Raw genomic sequence first — 17,499 nt, 5'->3', positions numbered from 1 at the left:
CACCAGATAATCAGTGTATGTTGATGAATAAATGGTAGAGGTATATCCTACAAGGAGCTGGAGCAAGGTTGAGTTGAGGAAAGACTTCAAAGAAGAGATGGGGCTTTAAAAGGATTTGAAAATAAATGATTGATGAGACTAATAGTAGCATGGGAAGGGGGGTAATATTGAGAGGAACAATAGAAAATAAGAGGCTGGAAGGCTATGGAAGGGAAGAAACTTTATTCCTGTCTTCACAGGCTTTCATAGATACATTAATTTGCTCTTTTATTTAACCAATTCATTCTTCCAACCCATCATTTAACCAATTCATTCTTCCCTCTATGTTCTGCAGCGTTGCTTCAGTACTCGGAAATAAAACAATGAATGGGAGGAGAAAAATACCTGTCCTTGTGGACTGAAATTGTCATGTTGTGAAGCAATTAAAAGAGAAGTTTATTTTCATTTATTTATTTTATTAACTTTGTGATTTTCTTATATCATTGTTCATTTTTGTACAGTATTTGATTTCTTCCCTCAAGTGTAGTCCCCACAGAGCTCCCACCACATCTGTGAACTGCCACTACAGTCCCTTGTTCTAAAATAGAAGTTTATTTAAGAGATTATTCATAGAAAATTGAGGACATAGACCTGGAGAGACAATTTCAGATTGCTGTGAGTGCTGGTCCCACTCTCCAGAGGTTTTGGGGTTCAGTTGTATATAGTTGGTGCAGGTGGGCTACCATGTACAGAAGAAAATATACATATTTCTTCTATGGCAGAAATAAAGGAGATGACTGGTTACATTTCTGGTTAATAAAAAAGGAGGAATGTCATATCAAACATAAAAAAATTATCTCTTACTCTGCAATCAGACAATATCAGTGTGTGGGAACTGAGGCTTATAAAGATTTTTTTTTCTATGGTTGAGAGTGCTTCTGAAGACATGTGAAGGTCAATATGTGCAGCTCTGGTTCCTCCCACAACTCTCAACATGATGAGCAGTCTGGGTCTGGGGAGCTGGGGTAACCTTGGTATGCAATTTGGCCACAAGTCTTCTTCAGTGCAAAACTTTATTTTTGACTTCAGTCTCTGCAGCTGCTGAGTTGGCAGTTTCCCAGAGCAGAGACATCTCTAACAAGCAGTAGTGTTCTTTTAGTTCATACCCTCATGGAGCTTACATTTTGGGGGAGGGCACATTATGATATAAACCTCATTGTATGAGTGGGAGCTCAAGACACAGGGGAATCCATGTTCCCCTGGGTCTTATTGTCAATGAAAGTGTGGGGGAGGGGGCTTCTTTAATTTTTTTCCTTTTTGGTGGAGGCAGAGTTGAATTTATGCCACTGTTGTTGCTGGGATTAGATGAGGAGAGTTGGATTCTGGCCTCAGCCTAAAATATGGTTCTCTACCTTTTGAATTTTATTGAATCTATAGAACATTTCCTCATCACAGATGTAAAATATGGTGCATCAAATAGCTCGTGCATGAAACATTATGACTGTTTAGGTATCAGATGATTTAGGGAGCTGACAGCATGTTGAGTGCCTGTGGCAGACATGCCTCTAACCCAAGCTGAGATGGGACATGCCCCAGCTCAGAAACTCAGCAGTCAGTGGGATTCCACCAAAAAACAAGGGAAATTAAGAAGGATGAGTAATTTCTTAGACAAGAAATTTTAAGTCAGAAAGCAGATAACTTGCAATAGTATAATTGCAGAGTTGGGTGTCAAGAAATATGTACTATAAAGGGGAAAAATTCCTAAATCATTTAAAAAACCTGAGAGATCAATGAAAGGAGTGAGATCATTTGCTTTTTTTCCCCTTTTTTCTGAAATGACTTAGGATATCAGGATTCATTAAAGTGTTTCATGAAGTACGGGTGACATCTCCTAGACTTATAGATCTAAATATAGGATAGTCTTTATTATTGCTTTTAATTTTCAGTTTCTTTGGATTTTGGGCCTTTTTAAATTTGATTGAATTTATAGACCATTTCCTCAGAAAAATACACAGTGAGTCCCAGTATAACAAATTAATTATTCAAACAAAAATTTATTGAGTATTTACTCTTTTCAGACATTGTGTTCAACAGAGAGGATTGAGCTAGTAGGTTGTCAACTTCTCTCCATGACATAGAATAGACAAGGCCTGAGATTCAGTTAACAGGAGTCCCATGCCTTGTAGTGTGGATGGAGGTGGAAAAATTAATACAAGAGGCAGAGAAGGAGCAATACCTTAGGAGAAAAACTTGGTGAGGGTGGATTCACACAAGGCAACGTAAGAGTTTTTCAAGAATGACAAGATAATCAGTATTTTTAATATTGTGGACACTACCATGGTGGAGAGGACAGTTTAGCTTCAGGGCAAGTGTGCAACTAGTTTGAATCCTCACTTGGGACTTTGCCTCTTTACTTTTTCCTGCTGTTTCCAGCTCTTTGCCTCACTTTCCTTAATTGAAACCACAGGGAAAAAATAAAAGGCAATATAGGGGAATGCTTATCTTTTCAACTATGTGCACCTGGACTCATCATTGCCTTTTTTTTTTTTAAAGATTTATTTATTTATTTATACAAGCACTGGGCACAGTCAGAAGTGCGGGAGGGTGAGAGAATTCACCAGAGCCAGAGCAAAGAGCAGAGCAGGAAGAAGGACCAAGGTACACTGCTGAGGGGAGCAGCGGGTGGCAGGAGAGGTCTGCGTGCCATGTGGGACTCTCCTCCGGTGGCCAGGGAGCAGCCGGGGATCGAACTGGCGCTGCAGAGGCTGTGGGCAGCTTCGCAACCCAGCGCTCAACCGCTGCGCCACTGGGGAGGCCCCTCATCATTGCCTTTTCAGAATGGAAGAATTTTTTTTACTGCCACAAATGAACAACTCTTGCACTTTTTTTTCTGAATCTCTTTCTTTTTCACTTTTTTGGAGACATCACTGTTTCAGTTTTCTTCCCATCTCCTTTTCTTCTACCATTTCCAACAGCATAACACTATGCGGAACATTAAGAAATACAACAAAAACAAAATGACTCTACTCTCCACCCAGCAGCTGTTGTATTTCTTGACTCCTTTTCACAGGAACATTTTATACTTGCTCTCTGTTTCTTTACCTCACAATTATTCATTTAATATGGTTTTCATTCCCATCGCATCACTGAAACTGCTCTTGCTTAAGGCCATGAATGACCTCTTAAGTTTTCAGAGCAAAGGGATGCTATTGGTTCTTTATCTTTTCATCATACCTTCTGGTACTGTGTTCTTACTGTCTCTTGTTCAAAGTAAAGGACTATTTGCCCTCAGGTTGTTGTTAGAGTTGAACAGTTTTTTTTGTTTGCCTCTTTCTAGAATTACTTTCCTTTCTTCTCTTGGCTTCCATGACACAAATCCCCTGATTTTTCTATGGTCCTGTTTGTTCCTTGTAGTTTTCTGTATTATCTTTGCAAAAGTTAGTGTGCAGGGGCCTCACTGGTGGCACAAGTGGTTGAGCGCAGTGGTGTGGAAGCTGTCCGCAGACTCTGCAGTGCTGGTTCGATTCCCACCGGCCGTGGAGATACCCACATGGAGAGCAGACCTCTCCTGTCTCTCCCGCTGCTCCCCTCAGCAGTGTATTTCAGTCAGTCTGCCTGTTCTGTTCCCCACTCTGTCTTTGGTGGATCCTCTCACCCTCCTGCACATCTGGCCTGTGTCCCAGTTCTTGTATAAATAAATAAATCCTTAAAAAAAAAAGTTAGCGTGCCTCCAGGATTAACCCAAAGCTTTCTCCACCTTGCCTTATCTCTCATCCTCTTCCCACCTTTTTTTCATTTCTTGTCATCTTGTTACAGAGACATCTCTATAAGAAGGGGAGGTGCAGCTCAGTGAAGAGGCACCATTTTCCCTGTTCCACTTACATGCAGCTGTCTCAGAATAGCATCTAGGAGCTATGGGTGGAGCTGAGTGGCCAGTTGAAGCTCTGTAACACTGATGGCAGGTAGGCTGGAGGAAGGCTCCTCTCTTGCTTCTGCCGCATGACTTGCACTTTGGTGCTGCTGGGAAGAAGACATGGAAGGAGACAAGTGGAGGAGAGACATGTAAAGACGCTTGGAAGAGACATGTGGAAAGAGGCACATGGAGAGGCTGCTTTCCTGGTCCTTGGCAGAGACAGTGGCACCATTGACTTCATGGTAGATTATTGGTATATTTTGAATTCTGACCCACTCCCTTAGTCCAAGTTCTCTAGGACCTGCCTTTTGTTGGTTCCCGGCCAGAGATGCCTTACACTTGTGGCAAACCTCATTGGCCTGCTTCCCGTTGCCCTTGTTTGGCTGGGCATTTGCACACAAGGAATGGGTAATTTTGGTTGTTTTATTGGGAAATGATTATCCTTTCTTTTCTTATTCTTTACACATGTTAATCCTATTAAAGATCTATCACACTAAGAATCTGCTTTGTCTAGGTGCAGATGATGACAGGATCCTGTTTCAGAGCATCCAACTTTGGGGGACCATTTTGGTAAACAGCATGGCCATCCACCTGACAGCTAGAATTTAAAAAAAAGATTTATTTATTTATTTTTAAAGATTTATTTATTTATGCATATAAGAGCTGGGGTACAGGACAGAGATGTGGGGGGTAAGAGGATTCACCAGAGACAGAGTGGGGAACAGAACAGGCAGATTGACCAAAGTACACTGCTGAGGGGAGCAGTGGGTGAGTCGGAAGAGGTCTGCTGCGTCATGTGGGTTGCTCCCTGGCCAGCCGGGGATTGAACTCATGCTGCAGTGGCTGCGGACAGCTTCACAGTTTTTGTTTTAATCCCTTGCGCTACCAGGGAGGCCCTTTTAAAGAATTATTTATGCATACAAGAACTGGGGTACAGGCTAGAGGTGTGGGGGTGTAAGAGGATTCACCAGAGACAGAGTGGGGAACAGAACAGGCAGACTGACTGAAATACACTGCTGAGGGGAGCATGGGTGAGACAGAGAGGTCTGCTGTGCCATGTGGGTAGCTCTCTGGCCGGTTTGGGATCAAACTCGTGCTGCAGAGCCTGCAGATAGCTTCGCAGTGCTGTGCTTAACAACTTGTGCCACCAGGGAGGCCCTGACATCTAGAATTTATAACCCCCTTTGGCATATCCATTCAGTGCTACCTCTAAAATATATCCTAATTCAATTTTTCTCTTATTGTGTTCCACCCCTGCAGCCCTGGCTCACCCCCGCACTTCAGTGTCATCTAGTTCTGGGTTTTTTTAACCTTAGCATCACTCACATTATGAACCAAGTCACTCTCTTCTGCAGGGAGACAACCATATGTATTGTAGGATGTTTGGCAGCATTGTTGGAGTCTATCCCCTAGATACCATAGCATTCTAGCAGTTTGACAACCAGAAATGTCTACATATTGCTAAATGTCTTCCAGTGGTGGGCACGTGTCCTTACTGACACTGTTCAAGGTAAAGGAATATTCGCCCTCAGGTTGTTCTTAGAGTTGAACTTTTTTTTTGGGGGGGGGGAAGATGAGGAATCTGTGATTTGCTGCTTTGTTTCTGGAGAACAGAGCCTTGTTTCTAAGGTAGTTGATCTTTACACATTGTTCCAGTTAATGTCTTTTAATTTTGTCTCTCGCTGATGATATCCAAATTCTTTTAACTTATCCAAACTCTTCTATAGTCTTTGTTTGTGTATACTAATAATATAGTTGCCTAGTTGAAACCGATAGAAGAATGACAATGAAGTTGAAGAATGGGATTAATATATCAAAACATCTCATATCACAGCTTCTTAAATTATGATGCAGTGTGCTGTTTTATGTCACCAAGCTCCAGATTTTTTCATTTGTTTTTAGATTTTAGATGGTACCTTTTAAGTAGATTCAGTCACCACCCCCAAATAAATTAACAGCAAGAAAACCAAAGTCTGCACTGCAGCAAGGCTGCCACTAGAGGGTGCATCTGTCAAGGCCAAACTTTGATTATGTGAGCAGTTTTACTAAAGCTAGTAGTGAGAAAGAAAATTTACCAAAAAAGAAAGAAAATTTACATACTTTGGTGATCTTATAAAAAAGGTTTTATTTGTTTTTGCATAGAAGAACTGGGATATAGGTCAGAAGTGTTGGGGTGAGAAGATTCACCAGAGAGAGAGTGGGGAGCAAAGCAGGAGTATTTACTGAAAAACACAGCTAAGGGAAGCAGCTGGCGAGACAGGAGAGGTCTGCTGGGCCATATGAGGGTTAGCTCCCTGACTAGGGTGGTACTTAAGCCATGGTGATGATAGCACTGAAAACCAGCCTCTAGGCCACCAGGGAGGCCCTACTTTGATGATCTTTTTACCATTCTGTAATGGTTTCTGATGCCAAGTTAAAATTTCTGGAACTTCGTGATTAAAATGTATTAGTTTTAACGAACTGGAGGTATGAAGAGGAAGTACTAGCAGACATATTTAGGAGGTAAATATGTTTAGGAGATATGTGGCGACTGACTGAATATAGTAAATCAACCAAATATTTCTTGAACTCTTGCTATATGCAAGGTACTGGTTATGTTAGGAGATGTTGCCATAAAAGGGGGGAGTTCCATGTTCTCTACCCCAACTAATGAGGGGCTGAGCTGAGCGGGCAGGTGAAGATACCTTTAGGTGGGCTCAGAAGAGACACTGAGAGGGCCTCCCCTGGTGGTGCAGTGGATTGAGCGCGGCACTGTGAAGCTATCTGCAGCCTCTGCAGCGCCGGGCTAGCAGGCGAGGGTCCCACATGGCGCTGCAGACCTCTCCTGTCATGCCCACTGCTCCCCTCAGCAGTTTACTTCGTCAATCTGCCTGTTCTGTTCCCCACTCTGTCTCTGGTGAATCCACTCACCCTCCTGCGCATCTGGCCTGTACCCTGGTTCTTGTATAAATAAATAAATAAATCTTAAAAAAAAAGGAAGAGACACTGAGAGAAAAAAGAAGATTAGGAGAAACACGTGGAAGAAACACATGGAAAACAGGAAACATTGGGGACTTAGGGAACTTGGAGGAGACTGTGGGGAAGAGACATGTAGAGACACTTCATGAGAGAATTCCTGATTGCCTAGAGACTTTGAAGTATAGGTTGCACTTTGCTTTGAAAGCTAAGAAGTCACAGGAATAGCTGCTTAATTTTACTTTTCAGTGTATCAATACAGAGCAAATTTCCTTGTGGTAGGGAATTTAACAGGTGCCCATCACAGTGTTACTCTCATGGAACGTGTAGAATGAGCTGACTGTAGTATTTTCCTTTTTTTTTTTTTTTAATTTATTTATTTATACAAGAACCGGGGTATAGGCCAGATGCATGGGAGGGTGAGAGAACTCACCAGAGACAGAGCAGGGAACAGAACAGGCAGACTGACGAAATACACTGCTGAGGGGAGCAGCCGGCAAGTCAGGAGAGGTCTACTGCGCCATGTGGGACCCTCTCCAGCCAGCCTGGATGGAACTGGACTGTCTCCACCTGAAGCTGCCTTCTCATTGTCTATGAGTTGTTGGTTACTAAATTGAAGTTGGATGGTATCTCTTGGCCCATTTTGTACTCAGAAGACCCCACGCCCAGGGGACTGGGTGGGCAGGAGTTTGCAGCACTGATGGTTCCAGAAGGAAGGAGAGGGGGCTGATGAGGTGGATCATGTGCCTGGAAAGTGAATGGTCAGGGGCAAAATGTGGGCCTGCATGGGCGCCACCTGCTTCTAACTGGGCAGGGCAGTGAATATGATCTTGATGTTTGTGCTTGGGAACCTAAACGTGCACATGAGCAATGCCTTCAGGGGCGGTGGCATGGGCCTCTGGAACCCACAGTCTATGGACACGTGGTTTTTGCTGCGACGGCGCTGGTAGAAGTCGTCACAGGCATGGGGCCCGGCTGCGCAGGCGGCTCGGAGGCGGCCTCAATATGGCTGCCGTCACCCCGGGGTGTGAAGAGTGCCAGGTGGTTCCGGGAGAGGAAGTGCGAGTGGCCCTGCTCGCGTCCACATAGCGCGAAGATGAGTCGTGCCTGTTGGTCACAAATGCATCTTTATCAGGTACCCAGACTCCCGGTCCTCAAGGCACACCATAAGCCAGCCTCTGGGCGGCACACGCCGCCACCATGGCCTGTGAGGGGCCAGGTCCTGCCTCAGCACCGCCAGGCAGTTGAGGGCAGTGCAGCGCCGCTGGCTGAAAATTTATTTTCATGAAACTAGTCTAATGTGGACTTTGTTTTGAGAAACACAAAGTTTATCACTTCAGATTTACTACCCCCCCGCCCCCCGCCTTAAGACTAGAAAAGATACATTTTTGACTTAAATATACTTTTTGGAAAAGTTTTAGAAATGAGTGAAACATGAATTTTCTTATTTTTGATGAATTATATTGTAAAAAATCTTCAAATTAATAGCTCTTTTGCATATATTTTATAGGATATATAAATTGATTTAAACACAGTAGATTTTTCCTGCTGCATTACCTAACATTTTTCAAAAAATAATACAAATACCCTGGGGTTTGAATTGACAGAAAGGCCATATATAGGCTTTGTGTGAATCAAGCAGCGTTTTCTTAGAGAAGAAAGTCAAAATCATCAAGTTAGTCAGCAGAGAGAGAAACACCTTTTTCTAAGAGAGGTATAAATTCCCTGACCACCATTAATCAAAGATTGCAATGGATAGAGTTAAATAGGCTGGGTAGACATTATTTAAGAAATTTGCAGTAGGGAGAGAGATTGAATTCTACTCAATTGAAACCGAAGGCCAGAGGTTGCTTCTCTGGAAAAGGGTAAAATAACAAAGATAAACAATATTTACATATTCTTTCTGATATTTTAATCATTTTCTTTATCACTAAAAGTGTTGACAATTCATACTGTATAGACTGAATTATACACAGGATAGATAAGAAGGGTATGAGAATCTGGTTTCCAAGAGTATGGTTCAATCTTAAACATGTTCATTCTTCCACCTTCCTGAGGATGTCTGTTAGTTGATTTCTTAAGGAAGTTGTCTGCTAGTTGATTTCTTCTCAAGGAAGTAAACTTTTCCAAGGATAGAAATCTGTGTTTTATTGAAATTCAACTGTGAGCTTATTATTTACAAAATTATGAGGGAGGTAAAAAATTGAAAGGAGAGGTGAATATTTCTTGGAAAGAGTGTAGCTTAATTTGAGACTTGATTTTTGTGAATTTACTATGATTTCTTATGGTCACAGTTTGATGACCACAATAATCTTCCAATGATTTTAATTTGATATAAATTTTATTAATATTTCTGATAGTAGAAATAATGCATACTTGCAAATATTTTAAAAACAAACCTAGATTATAGAGAAGTATCTGTTGTCACAAGTTAAAGTCCTCCATAAAGTCCTCTATTTATTGTGAGGATCATTTTTAATAATTTAATATGTATTCATACCTATTTTTCAATTCTTTGGTGTTTATTAATACTGATATTTTAATAAAATAGAAATTATAGTACACGTGTTATTTTAAAATGCTTTTTTAGACAAAGTTCCTGTTTGAATTCATACCTAAAATCTGATTCTTTTAAGTATGTCTTTGCCTTGATTTCATATTAAGGTCTATTAATAATAGCATTATAGTTGAAGAAAGTGAAAATTGAATTAACATCTACTATATGCCAGTATTGTTCTAGGCTATTTAGGTATCATCATCATCCCTTTCTGTTAGAAAAATTTGGGGTCTGAGAAATCAAAGTAGTTTATCCAAGTGAATAAATAGCTAGTGAATGATTTTAATCTATGTGACCAGAAAACCCTTTTTTTTTCCTGCTAAATATTTCACAGTGCTTTGAAATATATTGAGTTGTCTAAACCTGTTAAGATAAATACTAGAATGAAATAAGCATAAAAATGTGTAAGTAAATTATTTTGAGTACAGATTGTTTAAACAGGTACTATCAAAATATTAGGTCATGCTCTACTTAAAGCTTTTCAAGTTCTGTGTGCTAGCGACTATCATTTTGCAAAATTCATCATGTTGCTCCCCATAATTTGTACTGACTCTCACTGGACAGTTTTCAGTCTCTGGTTTGTGTTTTGGGGCAGGGTTGTTTTTGTTTTTTCTAGATATGGGTCATTCTCACTGATTTTTGATTTGCATTTTCCTGATAAGTGATGACCGTTTTTCATGTGTCTCTTGTTCATCTGTCCTTCTTTGGCGAAGTGATTCTGTTCTCTGTCCATTTTTGATTGGGTTATATGTTTTCTTTTTGTTGAATTCTACAAGTTCTTTGTAGATCTTGGATATTAACCGCTTGTCAACTGTGTAATGTGCAAATATTTTCTCCTATTCAGGTGAGTGTCTTTTTGTTTCAGTGATAGTTTTCTTTGTGTAGATGTAACTCCATTTACCTTTTTTTGCTTTTCTTTCCTCTGCTATTGGAGTCTCCAAACACATCACTGAAGACAATGGCATGGAGTGTTTTAACTAGGCTTTCTTCTATATTTTATAGTTTCAGGTCTTATAGCCAAGTCTTTCATCCATTTTGCATTAATTTTTATATATGGTGTAAGATAGTCTGATTTCATTCTTTTGCACGTACCTCAGTTTTATCACCTGCATTTGTTGATGAAACTTTGCCTTCTCAATTGTATACTCTTGATCTGTTTGTTATAAGTTAACTGTCCAAAAAAGTGTTGGTTTATTCTGGACTTTCAATTCTATTCCATTGTTCTTTGTGTCTATTTTTATTCCAGTACCATACTGTTTTGATTATAAAAGGTTTGCAGCATAATTTGAAGTCAGAATGTGATACCTCTGTTCTAATGTTTCTTTGGCTATTTAATATGCTCAGTTCCTCCCAAATTAGAAAAAAAATTTCCCTTGATGCTTTATTCTTCTTTCACCACCACGTTTCTTATTCCTGTATGCAAGCTGAGTTTACAATCACTGTCTTCAATGTTCTGTAGTCTGACTTTTTTACTCACCACTCTGCTGAAATATCTCTGGAAAATGTCATTCGCACCCTCTATATTGCCACAAAGAATATATGAATATATTTTAATCTTTTTTCTTCTCTAAATTCAGCCAGGTTGAACACTCTATTATTACTGACAAGTTGTTAGCTGCTAGGTGACTACGTTGTACTCACTGCTTATTTTTACTGTTTCTATTCCATTATGTTTAACACATAGTAGTCACATAATTAAGGTTTGTGGAACTTTTGAGTAGTTTTCAGTGAAGAGTGTGCACTTAGCAGTGGTATGTTAGGCAGGGTCAAATAATATAAAAGAAATATGGCCTGTAAATTGATACAGTGGGTGGACCAGGGATGCTGAAGATGGGAGAGGGTACTGTTTGTCTAAAGAAATGAGATGCTATTTGAAGTCAGCCATGGCTGTGCTGTGGGAATGCTGATCCATTGTTGTCAGAGCTCATTATGGAACCAAAAACTTGATATTTTTGTGAAATCATATGGTATTTAAAGGTTGGCTATCAATTTAAAAGTCAATGTAAAATACCGTGTAGGTTGAACAGAAGTGTTAGACTGTATTTTGGTAGTCTTCTAGATTTCTACTTGATATTCTCAAAGATAAGGAAGCCAGAGATAGATCATAAGCAAGATATATGATATATTCAAACTTGTGTTTCAGAATGAATACAGATCATCAAATGATAATCATGGAATTTGAAATGCATGGTGACTGGATAGATTTTTTCCTCTTTAGTAAAAGGCATTGGGCTGAGGGGTAATAATAGGAAAAAGAGCTGGCTTTATCCGTCATACAATATCTAAAAATATTTTCCATGAATGATCTATTTTAATATGAAAACTGAAAAAAAACATAAGGTATGAAGAAGAAAGCATAGCTGCATATTTTCAGTAGCAGAAAAGTTCTTTTGAATAAATACCTAATGACAAACACAAGACAAAGAAATTTTAAATATAATTACATAAAAATCAAAATATCTTCCCAAGTAAAACTAAAAATCACAGTACAAATGAAGAAAAATACTTGTTATGTATGTCACAAAGGGACAATGTGTATATATATCTAACTCTTGAAATTCAGTAAGAAAAGCATTGGAATAGTAAAATGGACAAAAATCATACACTAGCAATCTTTAAAAATATAGTCAATTCACATACAGAAATATTTCAATTTCCTGATAATTAAAGGCAGGATGTATTAAGCTACAGCACAGTTTTCTGTTGTTATATAGTAAAAATAAATACATAATGATGTAACAATGTTAATGATAGTGTGGGTGGTCTTAGTTAGGCGGGTGTGAGGATAGATTGACGGGGTTTTTCTGTAAGGCTTTTTATAGTAAATATTTAAAGATTTTGGGCCAGCAATTTCATTCTTGCAGCTACCTTGTTGAAATAATAATGTGTCAAAAGATATCCAGGAAATTATTGTTTTTATATTGATAAAAGAAATACGTGATACTTCCAAATAGGGAGATATTAAATTGAACATGTGCAATGATAAAATAAAATACAATCATTTCAAATTATGTTCTAAGAGAAAAACTAATGACTGTGGACATGGTTGATTACATTTTGATAAAATGACAAAGCAAATTAAATTGCTGTGGCATTTTTGTTAAAATGTGTGTATCTGCACAGTGAAAGCTCTGGAAATGTAGACAAGATATCATCAATGATCATCTCTGTGCTTTGAGAATTTTCACATTTCTATCACCTTTGCAACTGTTTGTATTTGTTTTCTAGGGTAACCATAGAACAATACCACAGACTGCATGGCTTAAACAGAAATTAATTTTCTCATAATTTTGGGGGCTGGGAGTTTAAGTTCAAGTTGTTGGCAGGTTTGTTTTTTCTTTAAAACTCTCTTGTACAGATGATTGCCTCTTTAATTTGTCCTCAGAGGGTCTTTCCACTTTGTGGAAAGAGGATAGGTTTCTTTTTCTTTTCTTTTCTTTTTAAACTTCAGATTTTATTTTTTTTTAAAGATTTATTTATTTACGCATACAAGAGTTAGGATACAGGCCAGAGATGCACGGGGTGTGAGAGGATTCACCAGAGACAGAAAGGGGAACAGAACAGGCAGATTGACTGAAACACACTGCTGAGGGGAGCTGCGGGCAAGATAGGAGAGGTCTGCTGCGCCATGTGGGTTTCTCCCTGGCTGGCCGGAGATGGAACTCATGCTGCAGAGGCTGTGGATTGCTTTCTAGTGCGGTGCTTAACCCCTTGCACCACCAGGGAGGCCCGGTTTCTTTTTCTTAGGGTTCTCATTTTAACAACCTCCTCTTTAAAGATTTTATTTCCAACTGGACAGCCACATGCACAAGAATGAAACTGGACACTAATTGATACCATCCACAACAATTAATTCAAAATGGATTAATGAATCGAATGTAAGACCCAAAACCATAAAATCCATAGAAGCAAATGTAGGCTATTGTCTCTGATATCAGCCTCAGTGTTGTCTCATGGATTTGTCTTCAACAGCAGGAGTAAAAAAGCAAAAATTAACAAGTGGGAGTACATCAGCCTGAAAATTTCCGTAATCAGAAGAAATCATCATTAAAACAGAGAGAACCTACTGAATGGAAGAAGATATTTCCAAATCATTCATCTGACAAGGGGTTAGTTTCCAAAAAATATAAAGAACTCCTCATACTCAGCAAGAGTAAAACAACCCTATTAAAAAATGACAGAAGATCTGAAAAGACATTTCTTCAAAAAACATACAAACAACCAAAGACACAGGAAGAGTTGTTTATCATCACTTACTATTTCTAGATATAAATCAAAACCACAATGAAATAATCACCTCAGATCCATAAGAATGGCAGTTATCCAAAAGACAAGAAAAAAAGTGTTGGCGAGGATGCACTGTTGGTGGAAATGTATGGCAACTGTGGGAAACAATATGGCAATTCCTCAAGAAATTTAGAAAAGAAATATCAAATGGGATCTAGCTTTTCCACTTCTGGGTATTTGTCTGAAGAATACAAAAATACTAATCCAGAGACATATATGCACCCTTATATTCATTACTGCATAATTTTCAATAGCCAATTATTGGAGGATTTTAGAATGAAATTTTAGAATAGGAGTTTGAGGATTTGTGAGAAAGACTGTATAAAGATAATTTTAATTATTATAGCCCCATCTTTCTGAGAACAATAGAAATTACTGTTGGTAAAATTTAATTTTATAGGTAGAATCTGTAACTAGTTGACAAATTTCATCTTAGCAACACTCTATGGAAATTTGCATGTTAATATTTTTCAGCATAGCCAATATCAACAACTTGATAAAAATATATGATTAAAATCTGATTTGTGATTAATAAAGCTTGGCCTATGTACAAATTTTTATTTGCTTTATGAAATTATAAATAAGATTTTAATTATGCATTTTTACTAAAACTGACCTATGAACAACGTATGCTTCTCTTAGTAGTTTCATAAATAGGATGTCATGAAGCAGATTTTGCTTTAGGGACATATTCCATTTTTAAATCTTAATGGAACATTCCAATTTCATTAATAGATTGTTAGTTTTTATTATTTATCATTGAACTTATAGAAAAATAAGAACACGCAAGAAAATTCAGTAATATTTTTAATGGTTTTCAAACTGTATGAATCATTTCAGGAATTAGAACCATTTTCACTTTCAGCACATGGGTGGCTCCTTTGGGTTGGTGTCACCCTCATCTTGAAATAATGACTTATAACTCAAGTTTTATTTTTGAAATTTACCCAGTAACCTTCCACCAAGGAACTATGTTTGTCTGGAAAGAAGTATTCAGTTGTGATTATAGGAAATACAGTTTGGAGGTGCAGTAACTAGTAACTATAGTAGCTAAATAAGGGCACTATTCTAAATTGTGAGTGATTTTTGTTTTAGTAATCATGATAGATGGATACTTTTATGATTAGGTATTACAGAAGTAAGTAGAAATAGTGTTTGCTCTTTGTACTTCTGAATCATTTCTGTTAAAAGCTCAAAGTACTTTACAACTATATATTTAACCCAAGAGTTTCAACAGTAAGGGTCTAAGTTGGAAAAAATAGGTTTTGGAGCTAACATTCCACAGTTGGAGTGTGTGCTTTTCTGTGGGGAGTCACTAAAGAAGTGGTAGAAGTTGTTAACATAGTTAGAGCTGGACTTGAGTTTATTGTAGTAGCAGGAAATGTATTTAGAAAAATGGCTAGTTCAGTTGTGGTTTGAGGTGATGTTTCAGGTCTAGCACTGGTCATTCTGATTTGACAGGTGGTGCTGGAACTCTTTGTGTTTTAAGATTTTCAGTGGGGGTGATTTCAGGCAGAGTGGTGGGGTTTGGGGTGATAAAAGTATTGCAGTGATCACTGGCATAATGTCATGTTCAGTGATTGTTAGTGGAGCTGGTTTATAGTTTTTTGTTGGTGCAATGGATAGTTTCAAGGGTAGTTTCACATCAGAAGAAGGTTTGGGGGTAATTGTAGTTTCAGCAGATGTTTCTTGGGTGATTTGAAATTTGGTAGTTTTTCTTGGTACTGTTTCAGATAGATAGGGTCTCTGGGTAGTGTTTCCATTTTTCTGGTGGTTTCTGGAGTGATTCTATATTCAGATGTGTTTTCTGGTGTGGTTTCACTTTTAGCACTATTTTCTGGGTTGTTTTTGGTCTTAGCAGTATTTCTGGGGTGGTTGCAAGTTAAGCTGTGGTTATTGGGATGATTTTATGTTAAATGGTGATCTTAGGTTGAATGGTTGGATTTGGGTTCGCTAATGGTCTCTTGGGTAGATTCATGTTGATTGGTGATTTATGGAGTGGTTTGGGTCCAACAGGAGTCTCTAGGGTTGATGTGGTTTCAGGTTTAGCTATGTTTCAAAAGAGGTTTAAGTTTAAACTTGTCATTGGGTAGTTGCAGGCCCAGTGATTTCCTCTGTGGTTATTTTGGTTGAGATGGTTTCTTGGGTGATTTTAGTTCTAATGGCCTCTTGGGTTTTTCAAAATCTGGGGAGCCAAATCTGGGGAGGGTAGACTTGTGTTCAGCAGTGATTTTTTTTTTTTTGGTGGGGGAGCTTCATTTTCGGTAGTGGTCTTAGGAGTGAGCATGGGTTCAAGAGTGCTTTGTTGAGGGTGGTTTCAAGAGTAATGACAGTTTTTGGAGAGTTTTAGGTTAAGAATGTGGAATGTGGAATTTTTGGGTTAAGTGATCATCTTTTGGTTGGTTACATGTTTCAGTTGTTGTGGGGATGGTTCAACCAAATAGACGTTGCATTATTTCCCAGAGATTGAGTTTGGTTTTTTGGTCTTTTCTAGTGGTTTGGGTGATGATTGTTGTCAATGAAGTTGTTTTGTCCTTAGCAGTGTTTTTTTTTTTTTTTTATAGATTTTTTGCTGGTCTTTAGTGTGATCTCCTTGCCAGTGATCTCTGGGATTTTGCTTTTATCAGTGACCCGGGTATCCTGTTTGTCTTCTTTGGTGGTTTTACTAATGGGGGTGACTCCTAGGATATTTTCAGGTTCAGGAGTTTTTGGGGTGGTCATGATATCTTTGGTGCTTTCAGTTGTGGTTTGAGGTTTACCTCTGGTATTGGGAGTGTCTGGTATCTTGGTTGATTTCTGGGGTGGCTTCCATATTTAGGGTGGTACCTGGTATGTTGATAGTTTCATCAGTAGTTGGAGGGTCACATTTACTCACAAGCGTATGTCTGGTTTCCTGTTTTCTATCTGGTGTGGTCTTGATACTTAGGGAAACCCATGGGGTAGTTTTAAGAACAGGTGTAGAGTGAAGTTTACCTGGTGTTTCAGGATGGAGTTCATTTTTCTGTTCGATTTCTGGGGTGGCTTCAATATCCAGGTTAGTCACTAGGGCACTTTCTGGTTTAGCTGTGGTTTCATGTTCTCCAGAGTTGTCTGTGGTTATTTTGGGTTCATCAGTGATTTGTGGAATAGTTTCAAGTTTTGGATTTGACTCTGGGGTAACTGTCACTAAAGTTGTTTTGGGTTCACACTTGCCTTTTGGTGTGAATTCCTGTTCATAAGTGTTTGCTTGTGTTGTTATGGCATGAGGTGGGATTGGTGGGATAGTTTCCATTGCAGTGGTGATTGCTGCGGTGATTTCTGCTTCAGTGGTTTTCTTTAGAAACGTATCTGGTTCTGAGGTGCCTTTTGAGAGAGTTTGGGGTTGAGAGGTGATGGAAAAATCTCCTGTAGGTTAAGTAATTATGGTTCTGATAAGATCATGTGGAGTGTTAATAGTAACTTGCGTTTGTGGAAACATGGTTTTGTGTGATTTTGAAGGGATTTTTGGTTGGGTTGCTTGATTCTGAAGGTTAGAGGGATTAAGACAAATCACAGTATTTGAAAATGGTATATGACATGTGTTCTTACAAGTTATTTTTGGGACCCAGTTCTTTTTTTGTTTATGTTTTTGTATCCTTAAAGTAGATAAAAACAGGTGTATCCCTGTTTCATGCGAGGATCTGTGAAAGGAACTTTTTATTTTTTTACCATGGCCAAGTTTTAAGGCAGACAAGATAGCATGCTCGAAAGTTTCATGTCGATGGTCTTCCAGGTGTTCACCCCTCCTCCTAGAATGCTAGAATAAGAAAAAGGAGAATATTATTCATGA

The 17,499-nt window shown here is 38.7% G+C and overlaps 1 protein-coding gene across 4 annotated transcripts in view; it reads left to right on the top strand.

The window, feature by feature from the left end:
- The window catches only part of CSN2 (casein beta), a 308,148-nt gene that overhangs the window by 30,034 nt on the left and 260,615 nt on the right, over positions 1-17,499 (top strand). For 3 of the 4 annotated variants that reach the window (XM_054687860.1, XM_054687859.1, XM_054687856.1), the window contains exon 1: positions 7,853-7,982. The exons of the other annotated variant lie outside the window; for it this stretch is intronic. The gene's annotated coding sequence lies outside the window, so the exon portion shown is untranslated. Of the gene's footprint in view, positions 1-7,852; positions 7,983-17,499 lie in introns of those variants that run through there. 4 annotated transcript variants of the gene reach the window in all.

Source organism: Talpa occidentalis, unplaced genomic scaffold (assembly GCF_014898055.3).
Source record: "Talpa occidentalis isolate TD23 unplaced genomic scaffold, MPIMG_talOcc4v2.1 talOcc4.6, whole genome shotgun sequence".
Lineage (NCBI taxonomy): Eukaryota > Metazoa > Chordata > Mammalia > Eulipotyphla > Talpidae > Talpa > Talpa occidentalis.
This window is presented reverse-complemented; position numbering and strand designations above follow the sequence as displayed.